General features: G+C 37.6%; 1 protein-coding gene across 1 annotated transcript in view; it reads right to left on the bottom strand.

Moving 5' to 3' along the window:
- Positions 1–7,379, bottom strand: part of LOC150075237 (fas apoptotic inhibitory molecule 1) — a 47,556-nt gene extending 40,177 nt beyond the window's left edge. Inside the window, exon 1 of the mRNA XM_090388337.1 lies at positions 7,335–7,379. The gene's annotated coding sequence lies outside the window, so the exon portion shown is untranslated. The remainder of the gene's footprint in view (positions 1–7,334) is intronic.
- Positions 7,380–17,855: the final 10,476 nt, after the last annotated feature.

The following is a 17,855-nucleotide window of genomic DNA, read 5'->3' as shown; positions in this document are numbered from 1 at the left end:
TTTATAATGAAAAATATAACTGTGAAACTTATGTGTGTTAGCATATGCTTCGATTCTCTATACAATTTCAATTTTTTAGCATTGCTTATAAACATCACGAAACTTACCTCCTAATCTGTATGTTTAAAATGTGATGAAGAAATTAAAATGTGAATTTTTTTTTCCCATTTTAATTTTTTTCTCATGGGGAAAAAAAGTAGTCTTTTACTGTAATTTAGAATTCAAAAAGTGTATTTCCAGAATTTCATAATGAATTTTTTATTTTTGTTTGTTGTTTCATTACATTATATGTGCGATAAATTGTAATTCTTTGCTTTTTCAATAAATTAATAATAATTAATTACACCTTTTATCTTTTAATTCAAATATTTGGAGGCGGCAAATTTGATTTCGCTTACTGGCAGCACTTAGGATCGTAGCAACCCTGTGTTTTGTAAAATATTAAAATCGTTATAAAGAATAACAAGTCATTATTATTGTATCGTATCATTTACTAAAGTGATATTAAAAATACTAAAATCTGTAATATTTTAAAATACTTTTTTTATTCCTTGGCACAATCAACTGTTCTTATGAATTTTTCAACTATAGCTTAGGGGCACTGATAATTTTTAAGAAATTAATATTTACAAAGACAAACATTTTTATGCAAATAATTTACATGATATAAATATCTTTAATAATAATGGAAATAGACTTAATAATTTTTATAATATGAAAATATTTTATTTTTACCTTAATAGCTTAAATTAAAAAAAATCACTATTACAAAAACACCCCAAATAAGTTTTGCACAGGGCTCTGCATGTAATTTTTGAACAGGGCCCTGCAAATTTTGGGGACAACCCTGCAGAGGAGGTGTGACATGAGTTATTGTGATTATGGGTTTTGCTTGAATCGTGGCAGAGTCAGCTGACCTTTGATGAGTCATATTTAGATATAAGCTAAACATGGAGTGTCAGATTTACATATAAGCTAAACATGGAGTGTCAGATTTACATATAAGCTAAACAAGCTAAATAGTACCTCACATTACAAGGTGCCTCGCTCCATCTTAAAAAATCCTTTTTCAATATTGTTGCAGATGAACTTTAAGAGAGAAGGGCCTCAATACATGTTATAGCTTAGGTCACAACAAGTTTAAATCTGGCCCTGGTGGCATGTTTGTTCTCCTGGAAAATTAAGTCCAGAAAACAGGCAAACCGACCAGAGAACAATAGCAATAATATAGCTTTATGACATATTTTATAACATCTTTGGGATGAAGTGAAAAGCAGAATTATAATGGGGGCCAACAAGATGGTCCACCGTTAGAACAGCTCAGGAAAGCTTTACAGAAGCGGAGCACAAAACCCCAAGCATTCTATCAGACGTGTAGCAGAAAGTCTTCCACGATGCACTGGACATTAGGGCCAAAGGTATGACATTATAACTTCAATGGTAGTAGCGATTTTTTTTTTTTTTTTTTTGATTTTTTAAAAATTTATGTAGTTAGAGATTTTGGAGTATATTTTTACGATGTTACTGATTGCGATTAAATCGATTTTAAGCGCCCACACGTCCTACTACAAGGAACACCTTGGATTGAAGAAAGTGTCATGTGATAACTACTGTTTTAAAATTAAAAATTATGCTATTTATTTTTACTTGCTATACAGAAATTTATATCAAATACAGTATATGGGTTTCATATCAGTTTATATGAAAATACTTGCGCATGTAGCATATCACTAATTAAAACCAAAAGACTTTTTTCCTCGCATATACGTGGATCTCGTGTGCCCTCATATGCATGCTTCCCAGCATGAATACTTCTGACTTACATATGTGACCGACTTAAACTTTTATCTATAAATTTGGCATTTATGATTTACCATTCTTTTAATGGGTTATTTACTTTTAATAGATTTTAAGTTTACTTGGAATAGTCTCTGCATTTTAAGGGTCACATTATGAATACTGCGCGTGGAGCACTCAGAACATTTGTTTTCGAGGGGGCCTCGTACGTTCAGTTCGTAGTTCGTCAGCAACACGTTGTTGACGCTGGGGTAGAAGAAGCATCTGCGACATGCACTACATTGCGCCACGCATCAACACGTGACAATACAATTACATAATGTAAAATCCAAATGTGTACTTGGAGCGGAGGCTTTAGCTCCCTTAGCGCTCAAGATGGAGCACCTATAAATACCGTTACTTCATCTAAATCAAAAATACCAAATAAATGGCCATTTACTCCCTGTATATTGTCTGTTAATTGCGTGTGTTCCGAGGTCGATTTTCTGTATGCTAAACGAAAAACAATTCTACCCTCGCCTGAGACCGACTAACTCAACCACGTTGTGAAAAAGGGCCCATGATTCCTGACATCATCGATGGGACTCGAACACGGGTATGGGAAGGACGGCAATCCTACCAACTGTACTACCCACGAGGGCAAACTTAACCGCTACACCAACTTTCGTACTGATAGTACAAATGCATCATTTTTGTACGTATAGCAGCTCTCAGAAACGCAACAGAAAAGTACTACATTGTGAAAAAAGTCACAAAACACCGAATTGTCTCATTTTTATTCTTAAAAGAAATAGCACATTCCATTAAAAGCAATACACACACTGCTTTTAAAATTTAGTGTGTGCTGTTAGTCAGCCAGTGTTTGAGTATTTTTCCTTGAACAGTAGGAAACTAGGCACACTCCCAGTGTAAGAGCTCTTTTAGTTCTATACTTATGAGAATTTAATTCATTTTCGCCTTTTAGTACTCATTTCTTGGCAACTTAACAACTGGAATGAACACTTACAATGAAATACCAAGTATGAATGAACCCTAATTTCTGAAACTGTGTCAGGGAAAGGATACTCATTTAAAATAAAAATTGCTACTTAAAGAACTTTTGTTGATATGGCGCGCTAAGGCCATGAAGCATAAGTGTATTGTCGGCTTTGTATGATGTAAAAAAAAAAAAAAAAAAAAAAAAAAACTTATATAGCATCAGTCAATAGAGGAGGAACAAAAAAAATATATTTCTCCCACCCATATAACCTCCAAGAATTTGTCTAGTTCTTCCTTGAACTTATTAAAACCACTCACTTCCACAACAGACGGAAGTTGGTTCCAACAATCAACCACCCACTGGCTGAAGGCAAACCTCCGCACATCAATCCTGCAACCATCCTTCTTCAACTTAAATGCCCCCTCATGTGTGTAGTCTCAGCACGAGGAAGAATGCCATTCACAATCAGCTTATCAATCCATTAAAGGCCTTTAAACACCTCAATCACATCAACATACAGGAGCCTGGTCTCCAGAAGCAGCAATCTGCAGAACTGAAGCCTTTTAAGTAAGAGCACCCTTTTGTTACCTTCACCAATTTGGCTACCCTTCTCTGCATCCGCTCCAGCAGATCTACATCCGTCCTAAAGTGAGGCGTCTAGACCTGAACACATAATCAAGATGCGGCTTAACGATGGCCTTGTACAAAGGGATAATCACCTCATTATTCCTGCTAGCAAAGTTTCTGTATATCATTGACAAAATCCCATGCGCTGTTCTGGTAGAATGTCTGCACTGCTCAGAGAATTTCATATCTGACTGCACAATTATCCCCAGGTCTTTTTCATTTTCCGCTAAAATGAGTGTAGTACCACACAACTGATAAGTTACTCTGGTATTACTGTTACCCATATCAGTACCTTGTACTCGTCAGTGTTAAACTTCAACTGGCATTTCTCAACCCATTCACCCAATATTCCTATATCTTATTGAAGTAACTCCCGCTTACTGTCATTAACAATTCTGCCGACCTTTGTATCATCTGCAAATTTTGACATCAAGCATGATATACCTTCATCAATATCATTAATAAAGAGAAGAGAAAAAAAACAGTAGGCCCAGCACTGAACCCTAGGGGAATCCGCTGATAACATTAGTACACGAAGAGCAGTGCCCATTATAACCATCCCTTGTTCTCGTGGGTAGCACAATTAGTAGAATCGCCGTATTCCCCACACCGAATGGAGAGTCCCGTTGGAAGGAGGAATTTTTAAGGTCCTTTTTCACAAGATGACCGAGTTAATCGGTCTCAGGGAGGGTAGTATGGCATTTTTTTCTCTGATCAACGGGTTTTTCGTCTAGCAAACAGAAAATTGACCACAGAACAAGCAATTTACAGAGAGTATATACGGAGCAATATGGCAGTAGTCGTTAATGCTCCTAAACCTACAACAATCATACCTTTATTCATAACAGTAACTTGCCCTTAATACCACACTGCTCCAGTTTATACAGCAGTCTTTTATATGCAACAGTATCAAAAGCCTTCTTGAAATCCAAGTATATGATATCAAAATTAATACATTTTCATCCAGTTTCTTGGTAAACAGACGAAAACTATGGGACATACTGAGTAACAAAGGATACCCAAAGCATATTACAAAAATAGAGTTTATATCAAGGAACAAAAATAGAGTTTATATCAAGGAACAAAAAATAGTAATAGATACAAGTAATAAATTAACAGAAGAAAGTATAACAAATCAAGGAGTTAGACAGGAATGTAGCTTGTCACCAACGCTGTTTAACATATATATCGAGGATATGATATGTAAATGGAAAGAAGAAATTAATACAGGTATATATCTAAATACAAAGAATAGGATTAATACACTTATTTGCAGATGATCAAGTAATTATTCAATATAGTGAAGATAATTTACAAAGAGCAGTATTTAAATTAAACCAAATAACAGAAGAATATAAAGTTAAAATATCAACGATGAAAACTAGAACAATGGCTTTTAAAGGGAAAATACGTACGGTGAGAACAAAAATAGTTATAGACAATAAAATATTAGAACAAGTAAAACATTTTAAATATCTAGGATGTGATATATGATGTCGAAGAAGACATGAACCAGAATGCGAAATTTCAAAATATATATGGAACAATAAAATGAACTCTGGCTAAGAAAACAAGGAAAGAAACAATTGAAATTTTACAAAGTAATGGCAATACCAACACTTCTTTATGGTTCTGAAACATGGATACCGAAACAAAGTGACATTAATAGAATACAAGCTACAGAAATTAAATTTTTAAGATATGTTAAAGGATGTACAAAATTAGATAAAATACCAAACGTAAATATTAGAAAGGAATTAAAGATTTACTCAATTAATGGCAAAATTATACAATATAGACAAAGATGAAAAGAACATGTAGAAAGAATGGAAGATAATAGATTCCCTAAATTAGCTTATACATATAGAGCAAAAGGAAAAAGAGACAGAGGAAGACCAAAAAAAAGATGGGCAGACCTCTTCGAGATCGGAACAGGCGGATCGCCTAATCCATGAAGGAAGATAAGATAAGTTTCTTGGTCACTGCATCATAGTAACCTACGAAACTTTTTAGACAAGACCGTCCCTTCACAAATCCACGCAGTGACTGCAGTACAATTGCATTACTGTCCAGATGATCCTGCATTACTTCTTTAGCCATTGACTTCATTATTTTTCCTGGAACAGATGTAGTAGTAGTAGCATTTGATGCAAGAAAGCAAGTGTATGAGCTTATGCAGCATCAGCCAAAAAAAAAAAAAAAAAAAAAAAAATTACACCATTCCCTCCAAATGCCTGTCCAGTTCCTCCTTAAATTTATTCAACCTATCAACTTCCACAACGACAGATGGAAGTTTGTTCCAGCAATTAACCACCCGCTGGCTAAAGGCAAATTTCCGCACATCTAATCTACATCTGTCTTTTCTTAATTTGAATTTATGCCCCCTTAGGTTCGTAATCTGAACAAGTGGAAGGATCCCATCAGAATTCAGCGTGCTCAACCCATTCAAGGCCTTATACACTTCAATCAGATCACCGCGCAGGTGCCTAGTCTCCAGCCACTGCAATTTGCAGAACTTAAGCCTCTCTTGGTAAGAGGATCCCTTCATTCCCCTCACCAATCTTGTTGCCCTTCTCTGTACACGCTCAAGCAAATCTATATCCTTCCTAAAATGAGGCCTCCATACCTGTACGCAGTACTGTAATTACTCATGGCTAAAGGCTTGCTTACATCCTTTGCTGCCTCTATAAACATGATTGGATAGATCACATCCACACCAGGTGTTTGTTGAGTTTCCGGCAGATAAAACCACATGACACTTTCAAGACAGACTAACTTATTAGACTACAGCGTGAAAAACGCTGAGAAGAATTCCTCCTGCATCGACAGGATTCGATTCGAACCCTGGCATTTTCCAAATGGCGTGGGGGCACAATCGTAACCACTATGCTAGCCGTGGGGATAATTAAAGTGAGTGGGACAACTCGCGATGTATACGAACGTATCAGAGTGATTCGTTTGCACTAATGTATAAAATTGATGCCATCTATTATTACACTTAAGTCTACATAAGAATGATAGACTATGGGTAAACGTTTGCATAAATGAGACGTATATGGATCTCACTATTAAATAAATCACTGACTTATCATTTGATAAAATAAAAATTTGCCATTAAAGTCCAACGCTAATTCCGCCATGTCAAGTGACAAAGTTATTTAAAAAAGCGACTCAATGACACACTGACATACATATCAGCAATAATATCCAAATCCAGGTTACTTCAAATCCTAAACACTCACCGTTAATACATTTTCTGCTATGTTAGTTTGCCATCATTTTAATAAATTTACTAGGATCAGTTCTTTTTATATGCTATAACACGCTAAAATGTTCATATACTCTTGAATGTTAGCTATATCCGAAATGTACTTTTCGCTATTATGTTCTAATTTTATATCAGTGCGAATTAGAAAAACAAAATCCTATTCATCTCTGAAAGAGAAAATTATTTTTAATACCAGAACACTCTGGAGTTTATTTCTAACTTCTCTGCATAACCACGGATAGTCCAGGGATGCAGCTATGATAGGGGCAAAAACATAAGTGTTTTTTTTTTTAGGTAACTCCAATTAATTGGATCAAGCGTGCGTCTCTTAGGGCTATTATAAAACTGCTTCTTAATCTATAATAAGTAGAAAATGAAATTTATACTTATTTCAATATTATTCTAGGTCACCTTGAAAAGTAGACATGGCAACTTACAACTATATGAAACCCCCGCATTTTTAATACGCAATATGCTGCACCTTACATCATTCTATTAGCCTGATAACACCTGCGTCAGTCTTGCATGCAATCACGCATATAAGGTTGACAATAACGATAGACAGTATAAAACGCATACAGTTGTATATAGTACTTCAAAAAGCCTGCACACTTTTCTGAAAGAGAATTTAACTTTTAAAAGCAAATATAATTAATACATTACCTAAGTATAGTTAAGACATCGAATAATAACAATGTCAAGACAATCTCAATAACACCACGTTGTCAAACACCTCACGTCCTACTATTGATTTCAAATATAGCATCACGGTACAGTTAACAAGCGCCACCTATAATTGCATTTCTTTATGCTGTTATCTCAAAATTAATTATTTTAAAAATGCGGCGCAACTTACAGAGAATGTTAACAAAATTAGTTACAAAAATTATTTATACGAAAGTCTACGTTGCTTTTAGGTGTTGACAAGAGCGTCGTTTACACACAAAAAAAAAAAAAACAACTAAGCAGGTTAGTTTGCGTTAGGCGTCAGTATACTCTGTCTGTGACAGAGTATATTTTTCGGTTAGTTTGTCTTTGTTGGACGAAAAATCACAATTTCAGTGGGATCAAACTACGCAATCTGAGATCGACAAAGTCGGCCACAGTGTGAAAAATGCAGAGAAACGTTCCTCTCGATGAAAGGGAATTCGAAGTCACGCCTTTTTCACCCAATACAGAATGGCGGTAACCACCGTGCTAACTACGAGGGAGACCTAAGAAGGCAAATTATCTAGTAGTATTTTTTTTTTCTGAATTTAAAACCAAAACACTGTAAGGGAAACCACGGAAACCGCATACCAATAACACTATGTCCACTATGTAAAAACATAGATGATGACAAACTCTCACTTCGATTTTCGGCTTACTGACTGGACTGTGTATACGGACTGGTACACCAGTGACCATAGAGTCATCTATTATATGCATTCCCCTGATTCTGCCGTTCCATATTCACACACTTTCTCACAGCCAGAATTAATACGATTTTCCATCAGAAATATTGACTGGAATGCTTTTGACTCTTCCATTCTTCTGGACCTTGACGAACAGAAACTTGCTTCTTTTGAAACCTCACCTATTTCTCATCAAGTGAACTATATTCAAAATGCTATAATAAAAGCGTCATATAAGTCTTCTAGGAAAAAGAGGGTTAATCAGAAGACGTGTTCATGGTGGACGCAGGAGTTATCCCAGTTAAGAAGGGAAGTTCATCGAGCCCGTAGGTACTACCAAAAGCATAGAGACTGGCCCCAAGCCGACGTTAATCGTTTTTACCAGCAGTATTCTTCATCGAGGAAAAGCTATGTGAAGACCATTGCCTCTCGAAAGCGTGAAACGTGGATGAATTTCGTTCACACCTCTGGAAATGCTAACCCTTGGGGTTTTCTATACAAGATTGTAAGAGGAAAAACCTCTGGTTCTGACATATTTGGCTCGATTGTGGGGGACTCTGTGGAAACACTGAACTGGCATGATTCTGCAAATGCAATCTTAGATGCTCTTTTTTCGTTGGATGATCCTACCTCAGACTTAGCTGTTCATTCTAAAATCCGATCAGACAATGAATTTTATGTGTCCTCAACAACCACCGAACCTTTTACGTTGGATGAACTGCAGGCTGTCTCGCATAAAGTTAATGTTCAGAAGTGCCTAGGACTAGATCTTGTAGAAAACATTTTTATTATCAGAGTCTTGAAATTAAAACCTTATGTTCTTCTACACTTATTCAACAGACGCCTTCAGGAAGAAACTTTTCCGGAAATTTGGAAGGTCGCTCTAGTTAAGTTGATCAGAAAGCCGGATAAGCCTTCTGGAGCGGTTAGATCTTACAGGCCGATCGCTCTGCTGGCTAATTTGGGTAAATTGCTAGAGCGACTAATGGCCATTAGATTGAATACCCTACTGGTAGAACAGGATCTGCTTTCAAGGAGTCAATACGGGTTCTGTCCCGGACGTTCCTGCGAGGATGCTCTTGTGGGCTTTGTCTCTTCAGTTCAAAACTCGGTACATAAATATACTCTGGCCGTTTTCATCGACTTCGAGGGCGCCTTCGACTCCCTTTGGTGGGAGAGCGTCCTGGAGCGTCTGCGATCGGCTAGGTGCTCCAACCACCTTTACCTTTTAATCCGTAATTACTTTGCCAATAGAACCATAATAGTCAAGGCTAAACATAGCCAAGTATCAAGATCAGTATCTAGCGGGTGCCCACAGGGCTCTATATTGGGTCCTTTTACATGGAACATGGTGCTGCAGCAGTGGCTATCCCGATCTTTCGATAACGTCAAAATAATAGCGTATGCAGACGATTTGAACATCTTGGTAAATGGTAACTCTAGAGCCGATCTTGAAACTACCGCAAATTTTGTTCTCCGGAATCTCTTCGATTGGACTGTGGCCAATAAGCTTAAAATCAGCTTGTCAAAAACAAAGATGATGATTCTTGGATCAAAGTTGGATATCTCTCGTCTTCCGCTGGTCAAGATCAACAACATTCGTCTCCCCATAGTTAAAGAATACAAGGTTCTAGGAGTGGTAATTGATTCCAGTCTCAATTTTATTCCTCACTTGACAAACTTATCATCTAAAATACGTAGATTTACTAGTGCAATTGTAGGGTGTCCCGTGTTGAATGGGGGCTCTCCAGAAAAACTTTAAGGATCTATTACAATGCAGTTTTCCTCCCTCTAATCACGTATGATGCCGGTGCATGGTTTCACAGGGCATGGCTCAAACACTTCAAAGCAAAACTCGCCTCACTGCAGAGAACCATCTTGCGGTGTTTAGTTAAGGCATGCAGGACAGTCTCGACGCAAGCTCTGCAAGTACTAGCCGGAACATTACCTTTAGACTTGCAAGTTACTTATAGAGGATTTTTATACAGACTGAAAAAGCAGATTGAGACCGAATTTCTTGGAATAACCATCAACCTTCAAGGTGATGCTAAAAGAGAAAGAAGGAGACTGTGGAACGAGTTAGTTAACATCTGGCAGTCTCGATGGGATACAGCTCCCGTTGGTGCAACAACGAGAAAATTTATACCACAAGTTTCATTTCTCCTTGATAAACGTGTTCGATTGTGGTTCTGCATGGACATATTCACGTCCTACCTGTTGACAGGACATGGATCGATGAATCAGAGTCTTTTTCGGTTCAATTTATCACAAACAGACCTCTATTCGTGTGGATCACTAGAGAGTTGGGATCACATCTTGTTTCATTGCTCCCTGTAGCATTAGCATTAGCAGAGACATTTGATGCAAGAAAGCAAGCTTATGCAGCATCAGCCAGAAAAAATAAATAAATAAAATAAAATAAATAAATAAAAAAATAAAATAATAAAATAAAATAACCACTTTCACTTCACCCCTCTGTTCGTTCGAAATACCTGTCCAGCTGAGCCTTAAACGTATTTAGGCTATCAACTTCCACGACAAGGGATGGAAGTCTGTTCCGCCAACCAACCACCCGCTGGCTAAAGGCAAATTTCCGCACGTCTATCCTACATCTGTCTTTCCTCAATTTGAATTTATGCCCTCTCAGGTGATTATTCTGAGCAAGAGGGAGAATCCCATCAGCATTCAGCATGCTCAAACCATTCAAGGCGTTATACACCTCTATCAGATCACCTCGCTGGTGCCTAGTCTCCAGACACTGTAATTTGCAAAACTTAAGCCTTTCTTCGTAAGAGCATCCCTTTGTTCCATTCACTACTCTTGTTGCCCTTCTCTATACTCGTTCCAGCAGCTCTACATCCTTCTTGAAATGAGGCCTCCAGGCCTGTATACAGTGTACTCTAGGTGTGGTCTGACCATTGCCTTATACAAGGGAATAATCACCTCCTTATCCCTGCTAGAAAAATTCCTATATATCATTGACAATACAGCATGAGCTACTCTTGCAGCCCGTCTTCACTGCTCAGAGAACTTCATATCTGCCTGCACAACCACCCCAGGTCCCTTTCATTCTCTACCACTGTCAGTGTAGTACCACAAAGTTGATACGTTGCTCTGGGGTTGCTGTTTCCCATATGTAGTATTTTACATTTGTCAATGTTAAACTTCATTTGCCACCTCTCAGCCCATCTGCTCAACCTTTCCAGATCCTGTTGCAGCAGCATAGTGTCAGTAGTGTCCTTGACCACCCTGCCAACCTTCGTATCGTCTGCAAACTTGAACATTAAGCTTAATATATACCATCATCAATATCATTTATAAATACAGAAAACAATAATGGACCCAATACTGAACCCTGAGGGACTCCACTAATAACATTAGTCCACGATGAGCAGTGTCCATTGATTACCACTCTCTGTCTTCTCCCCCTCAACCACCCCTTTATCCATAGCAGCAATTTGCCTCCTATGCCATACTGCTCCAATTTGTGCAGCAGTCTTCCATGTGCAACAGTATCAAAAGCCTTTCTAAGATCCAAGTATATAATATCAAAGTTATTCCTTGCATCCAGTTCTTTTGTGACTGCATCATAGTATCCAATCAAATTGGTCAGGCAAGACTTCCCCTTAACAAAACCATGCTGTGTCCGAGCTATAACTGAAGTCTTGTCTAGATGATCCTGCAGTGCTTCTTTAACCAGTGCCTCCATTAATTTTCCGGGAACAGAAGTTAAACTCACAGGTCTATAATTACTTGTGTCAGCCTTTGATCCTCCTTTGTGAATTGGGGTAACATTTGCACATCTCCAGTCCATGGGTACCTCCCCTGAGTCCAAGGAAGCTCTCATAATTATGGCTAAGAGTTTGCTGCCTCCTTTAATATAACTGGATAGATCCCATCCGCCCCAGGTGCCTTTCTTGTGTTTATCTTCAACAATTTCTCCTCCACTTTACTCTCAGAGATTACAAGATTCTCTAGCTTACTGCCAGAGTTGAATACACCTCTGGCATTCCCCTCGCTGAATAACTCCTCATGTGTGAATGTCGATGCAAAATATTCATTTAGTTTGTTAGCTACCTGAGCAGGATCATCAACAGTTGACCCATCGATATCCAGTGGACCAATCTGATTCATCCCCTTCGTTCTAGAGTTTACATAAGTAAAGAACTCTTTGTTGTTTTTCTTTGCATCCCTTGCCAAAGATATCTCGTAATCTGCCTTCGCCTGTCTAACCTCCTTTGTAACTTGGTTAAAAATCAACTTGTATCTATCATAGGCTTCTGTGTCACGTGTTAATTTGTATGTATCCCATGCATTTTTCTTCTCTGCCATATGCCTCATTAGTTCATCTGACATCCATTTAGGCCTAAACCTTGAACAATATTTCTTAGTTGGTATGTAAAGCCTAGTAGCTTCCAAGATAAGTTCTTTGAATGCTTCCCATTTTGAATTTGCTGTTGATAACATCATCAGTTGGTCCCACTGTATAGAATTTAAATACTGTCTCAGTCCATCGTAGTCACCTTTACGAAAGCAATAACCCTTCCCTTTACCCCTAATGGTAGTCACCTCTGAGTAAATCCCACTTTAGCACACTGTGATCACTGCCACCTAGTGGTTCATTTATCTGCAGATTCTTAATGCATGAAGAATCACTACTGATAATCAAATCAAGAGTATTACTCCTTCTAGTTGCCTCCCGAACATGCTGATGTAGAAAACAATCATCCAATAAATCCACAAAAGCCTTGCTAGTGAAATTAAAATCCCCCATTATAAGACTCTCTGATTTACTGGCCCACTCTATTTCCCTGTACAGTTTCTTATTATGTATGATGTTCTCAGATGATCTCTGTATGATGATCTCAGACTTCCTCTTCATGCACTTACTAATTTTCAACCAGGACAGGAGTCGTCTCTGCTTCAAAGCTCGGAGTCATATGAGATTCTTCAAGGCGTATTTCTTCGAAGGCGTTCAGTGTCGACAGATCTCAACAGAATGCAGCACAATGGTCCTGCTGATGCATAGCTGGTTAGATCTCCTTTAATAATATATAAACTCAAATCCTCAAAAAGTGAAATTTTTCCTCGGCCCGCAGACAAAATGAAGTGCTTTCTTTCTTTCTTTCTTTTTTTTTTTTTTAATAGCATCACTTTCCTTCTTTTATGTATTTATTTATTATTATAATTTTTTTTAGTAGCATCACTTTCTTTCTTTTATGCATTTATATATTATCATAATTTTTTTTTTCTTTACTAATTTATTTGGCTTTTTTTTTACCTTCTTCCATTGGAAGAAGAAGGTAGAAGTAAAATGGAAGAAGGTAGCACCACTACCTTCTTCCATTTTACTTATTTTTTTATTTTTTGATTTATTTTATTTTACTTATTTTTATAAATATTTTATTTTATTAATTTCGGTTCCATAACCAGCACCATGGGTGATCGCTTTTTTTTTTCCCCTCTGGAATGGGCCCCCAGAGGATCCTGGCCTACCTTCTGACAACATCAGGTGGGTCAGAGTCTCTCTTGAGACAGTACGTGCTTTACATGGACTGGCCCACCTTCCCGTGGTGTGGACGAGTACTCAGAATCATCTGTCCAGGTGACTGATGCTTCTGGGTAGCCAAGCGGCCAGAAAAGAACAACAGAACACACGCATAATACACACAAACCGACGTCACACACATATCTGGCCTATTTGTAGTGATATTGTTCTTCACAGAGATACGAGGCGGATCTAAACAAACGTTCTAGGAGCCGCCCTTTACATATAAACATGTCCACACATGTAAAAACATCTGATATATTCGTCTAACAACCAATTACACATTACTGGAATTTAATGTATACGAGATAGTTTTACTGGAAAAAAACTTGTCTATAAAATTTGATTTATTAATTTGCCGAATTTTGACAAATGAATTTACAACAAAGTAATAATGAACGTAACATCAACACATTCATAATAATAATACCATCCCGAGCGATATAGTCGGTTGAAAGCGAGAGATGCATGGTATTCTCTCCTAGAAACCCGGGTTTTTCATCCCAGGAAACAGATCATAGACGCACACAACTTACAGATAACACTCTGATTCCTCGTAGCCTTAGCTCAAAATCAACATCCAATAAAGTTTTACTACAGCGACATCGATCTCTCATAAATATAGAGCTATTACACGAGCTACCTCGCTATTACGCTATCAATAAGTAACAGCTAAAGGAAATATATTGACTTGAACTTTCTCACCTTTCAAAGTCTCTTATAATTGTGAATAAAATTAAAACTGGGTTTTCCGTTGTAATTTTATTCACAATATTAAGAAACACTGAAAGATGAAGTTTCATTAACTACTCCCCCAGAGATCAGTTAGGGGAACAAAAGGTTATTCTTACCAGGAGTTCTGTAAATTGCAGTCTCTGGAAACTAGGCATCTGTGTGGCAACTTAATTTTAGTGTATAGTGCTTTAAAAGGGCTAAGTAATCTTACTGCTGATGGCATATTGACCATTCCTTTCTCATTTGAAACACACATGGGGGCACAAATTCAAATTGGAAAAGAATGGCTGCAGTTTAGATGTGCAGAAACTTTCATTCAGCCGAAGGGTATTCAATTGTTGGCATAATCTTCCACCTACAGTTGTGCAGGTGGATAGTTTGAATACATTTAAGAAAGGCTTAGAACATTTTAATGGAAGAAATGGGAAAATGTAGTGCATTTTTTTTTTTGGCTGGTGCTGAATAAACTTTGCTTTTTGCATCATATTGTCAATACTAAAATTAAAACTGGACTTTCAGGTTTCGCAGTAGTGGATGCCTATCTTCCCAAGAAAGAGTTCACAAAAAGAACCAAACTAACCCCCTGAGAAGTGGCACTACTAGTTAATAAGTTAAAATATACTTCTCTTTTTGGTAGCGATATACCGAGATAACCTGAGATAGTAAGAAAGCGATGTCACTGTATAAAGTACACAGAAATGAAGCTCTTTCATAAGCATTTTAAATAATTCTTAAAAAATCAAATTAATTGAAATGTCATTATTTTTTATCACTCCATACATGAACACTAAATTTATTCAGTCTAATTCAACACATATATTATAGAAGTAATGCAACTGTGGTTTAATTCTAAAATTATCTTATTTCAGTGCTAAATTAAATCTGCACATTATTAGCGTATGGTGCAATCTTATAAGGTATCAGCCAAAAAAAATTCCCACGTCACTTGCTTATCCCTTCAAAAAAAAAAAAAAAAAAAAAAAATCATATTATTATATTAGGATTACCCGTAATTTAATACATAAACCCGTATTTGTTTCTGTAAATTGCGTATGTTCTCAGGTCGATTTGCCGGACAAAAAAGACATCTGTTTTGGGGGGTAAACCCTACTATCAACGACAGAGACTATCTAACTCAGCCACGGAGTGAAAAAAGGCCATTAAAGTTCCTAGCGTCATCGACGGGATTCGAACGGGAGCCTTTTCCACACGGTGCGGTGAGGACGGTGACAACATCACTGTGCTACCCGCGCAGACTGTTCATCCCTTCAATAATTTTAGTTTTTCCTTGAATTCATTCAAACTGCCCAGCTCCACAACACCAGATGGAAGTTTGTTCCAACAGTCAACCGCCCGCTGGCTGAAGGCAAACCTCATCACATCTATCCTGCAACCATCTTTTCTCAATTTGAATTTATGCCCTCTCAAATGTTTAGTCTGAACAACAGGAAGAATGGCATCAGCATTGAGCTTACTCAATCCATTCAAAGCCTCAAAACCTTGATTAGATCATCTTGCAGGCGCCTAGTCACAAGACGCTGCAATTTGCAGAACTGGAACTTTTCTTGGTATAAAAAAAAAAAAAAAAAAATATGATATTAGGGTCCCCGTAAATGATTACATCTACCCATATATTTATTTTGTCTGTAAATTGCGTGTGTTCTATAATCGATTTGCCTGTTTTGCTGGACGAAAAAATCCCAGTTTCTGGGAAAAAGAAAAACCTTGCTATCTACGCCTAAGACCGACTAACTCAGCCACCTTTCTTGGTAAGACCACCCTTTTGTACCCTTCATTAATCTGGTTGCCCTTCTCTTCTCTGCATCCGTTCCAGAAGATCTACATCCTTCCTAAAATTAGGGCTCCAGACCTGTATGCAGTACTCAAGATGCCGCCTAACCATTGCCAACGGGATAACCACTTCCTTGTCCCTGCTATCAAAGTTTCTGTATATCATAGACAAAACTCCATCAGCTGCCCTGGCTGCCTATCTGCACTGCTCAGAGAACTTCATATATGACTGCACAATTACCCCCCAGGTCTTTTTCATTTTCACTTCCCTGAGTGTAACACCACATGATTGATATGTGAATCTGGGATTACTACCTATATGCAGTGCCTTGCATTTATCAAACGTTAAACTTCAATTCGTATTTCTCAGCCCATCGGCCTAATTTATTTAGATCTTGTTGCAGAAGCTTACCTTGATTACTGTTATTAACCGCCTTGCCAACCTTTATATCATCTTCAAACTTAGATATTACGCCTGATATACCTTCATCAATATCAGTAATACATTTAGAAAACAACAATGGGCCCAGAATTGAACGCTGGGGAACTCCACTAATAACAGAAGGGCAATGCCAATTGATAACTATTCTGTCTTTTCCCAATCGCCCATCCTTTGATTCATAACAGTAATTTGTCTCTAATGCCACACTGCTTCAATTTCTATAGCAGCATTTTACGTGGAACAGTGTCAAAAACTTTTCTGAAATCTAAGTTATGATATCAAAATTTTTTTGCGTCCAGTTTCGTTCCTTTGTTACTACGTTATAATATCCAATTAAATTGGTCAGATAAGATCGTCTGACCAATGCATTAACAAATGCATTCTGTGACTGTAGTGTAAGTGCGTTCGCTGCCTAGATAATCCTGCATTACTTCTTTGACCAGAGACCTCATTATTTTCCCCAGAACAGAAGTTAAGTTAACAGGTCTGCAATTACTCTTTGTTCCCCTTTTGTGAATTGAGGATACATTTACAAATCTCCACTCCACAGGGACCTGTCCTGAATCCAAAGATACTCTCATAATTATGGCTGAGTTTTCTTAGCTCCTTTGCTGCCTCCCTTAGTATAACTGGATAGGTCCCATCCAGGCTAGGCGCCTTTTATACATTGAACTTCAAAAATTACTTTTCCACTTTCCTTTCATTTCTCTTCTTCTGGACTTCCCCTGAATAAAGAACGTATGCGTGAATGTAGATGCAAAATACATATTCAGTTTGTAAGCAACCTGGGCAAGGTCAACAGTTAAACCATAATCGTCGAGTCCAATCACATCAAGGACACGAGGAATTTTCATGGGTAAACGTTAGGCGATGGTTGCATGTTTTTCTCCCAGAAACTCAGGTTTTTCGTCTAACAACACAAATCGGCTATAGAATCTGCGTACTTTACAGACATGACCCATTATAGCCTCACAGCCTTAGTTCTTTTAGCGTTTATAAAGTGGATCATACAAGCATCCACGTGCCACGAGTAAGGAAATCAACAAAATACGATGGATGGTTTGCGACTGAACTTTGCAACTTCAAACAGAGTGTCATCACAGGATATCATACTATCAGGTGACCAATTTTGCAGATTATTAGGATAGAATTTTTAAAAAAATATGAAACAAAATCGTTTATTTTCCCCTGTTATCATTTTTCAGAGGGGGAGAGCTCGTAATGGCAAATACCAGCTGCAATAACAAACTCTGGTTGGCGAAGTGGGATCTTCG

This window comes from Mastigoproctus giganteus, chromosome 14 (assembly GCF_048544385.1).
Source record: "Mastigoproctus giganteus isolate SK-2022 chromosome 14, ASM4854438v1, whole genome shotgun sequence".
Taxonomy (NCBI): domain Eukaryota; kingdom Metazoa; phylum Arthropoda; class Arachnida; order Uropygi; family Thelyphonidae; genus Mastigoproctus; species Mastigoproctus giganteus.
This window is presented reverse-complemented; position numbering and strand designations above follow the sequence as displayed.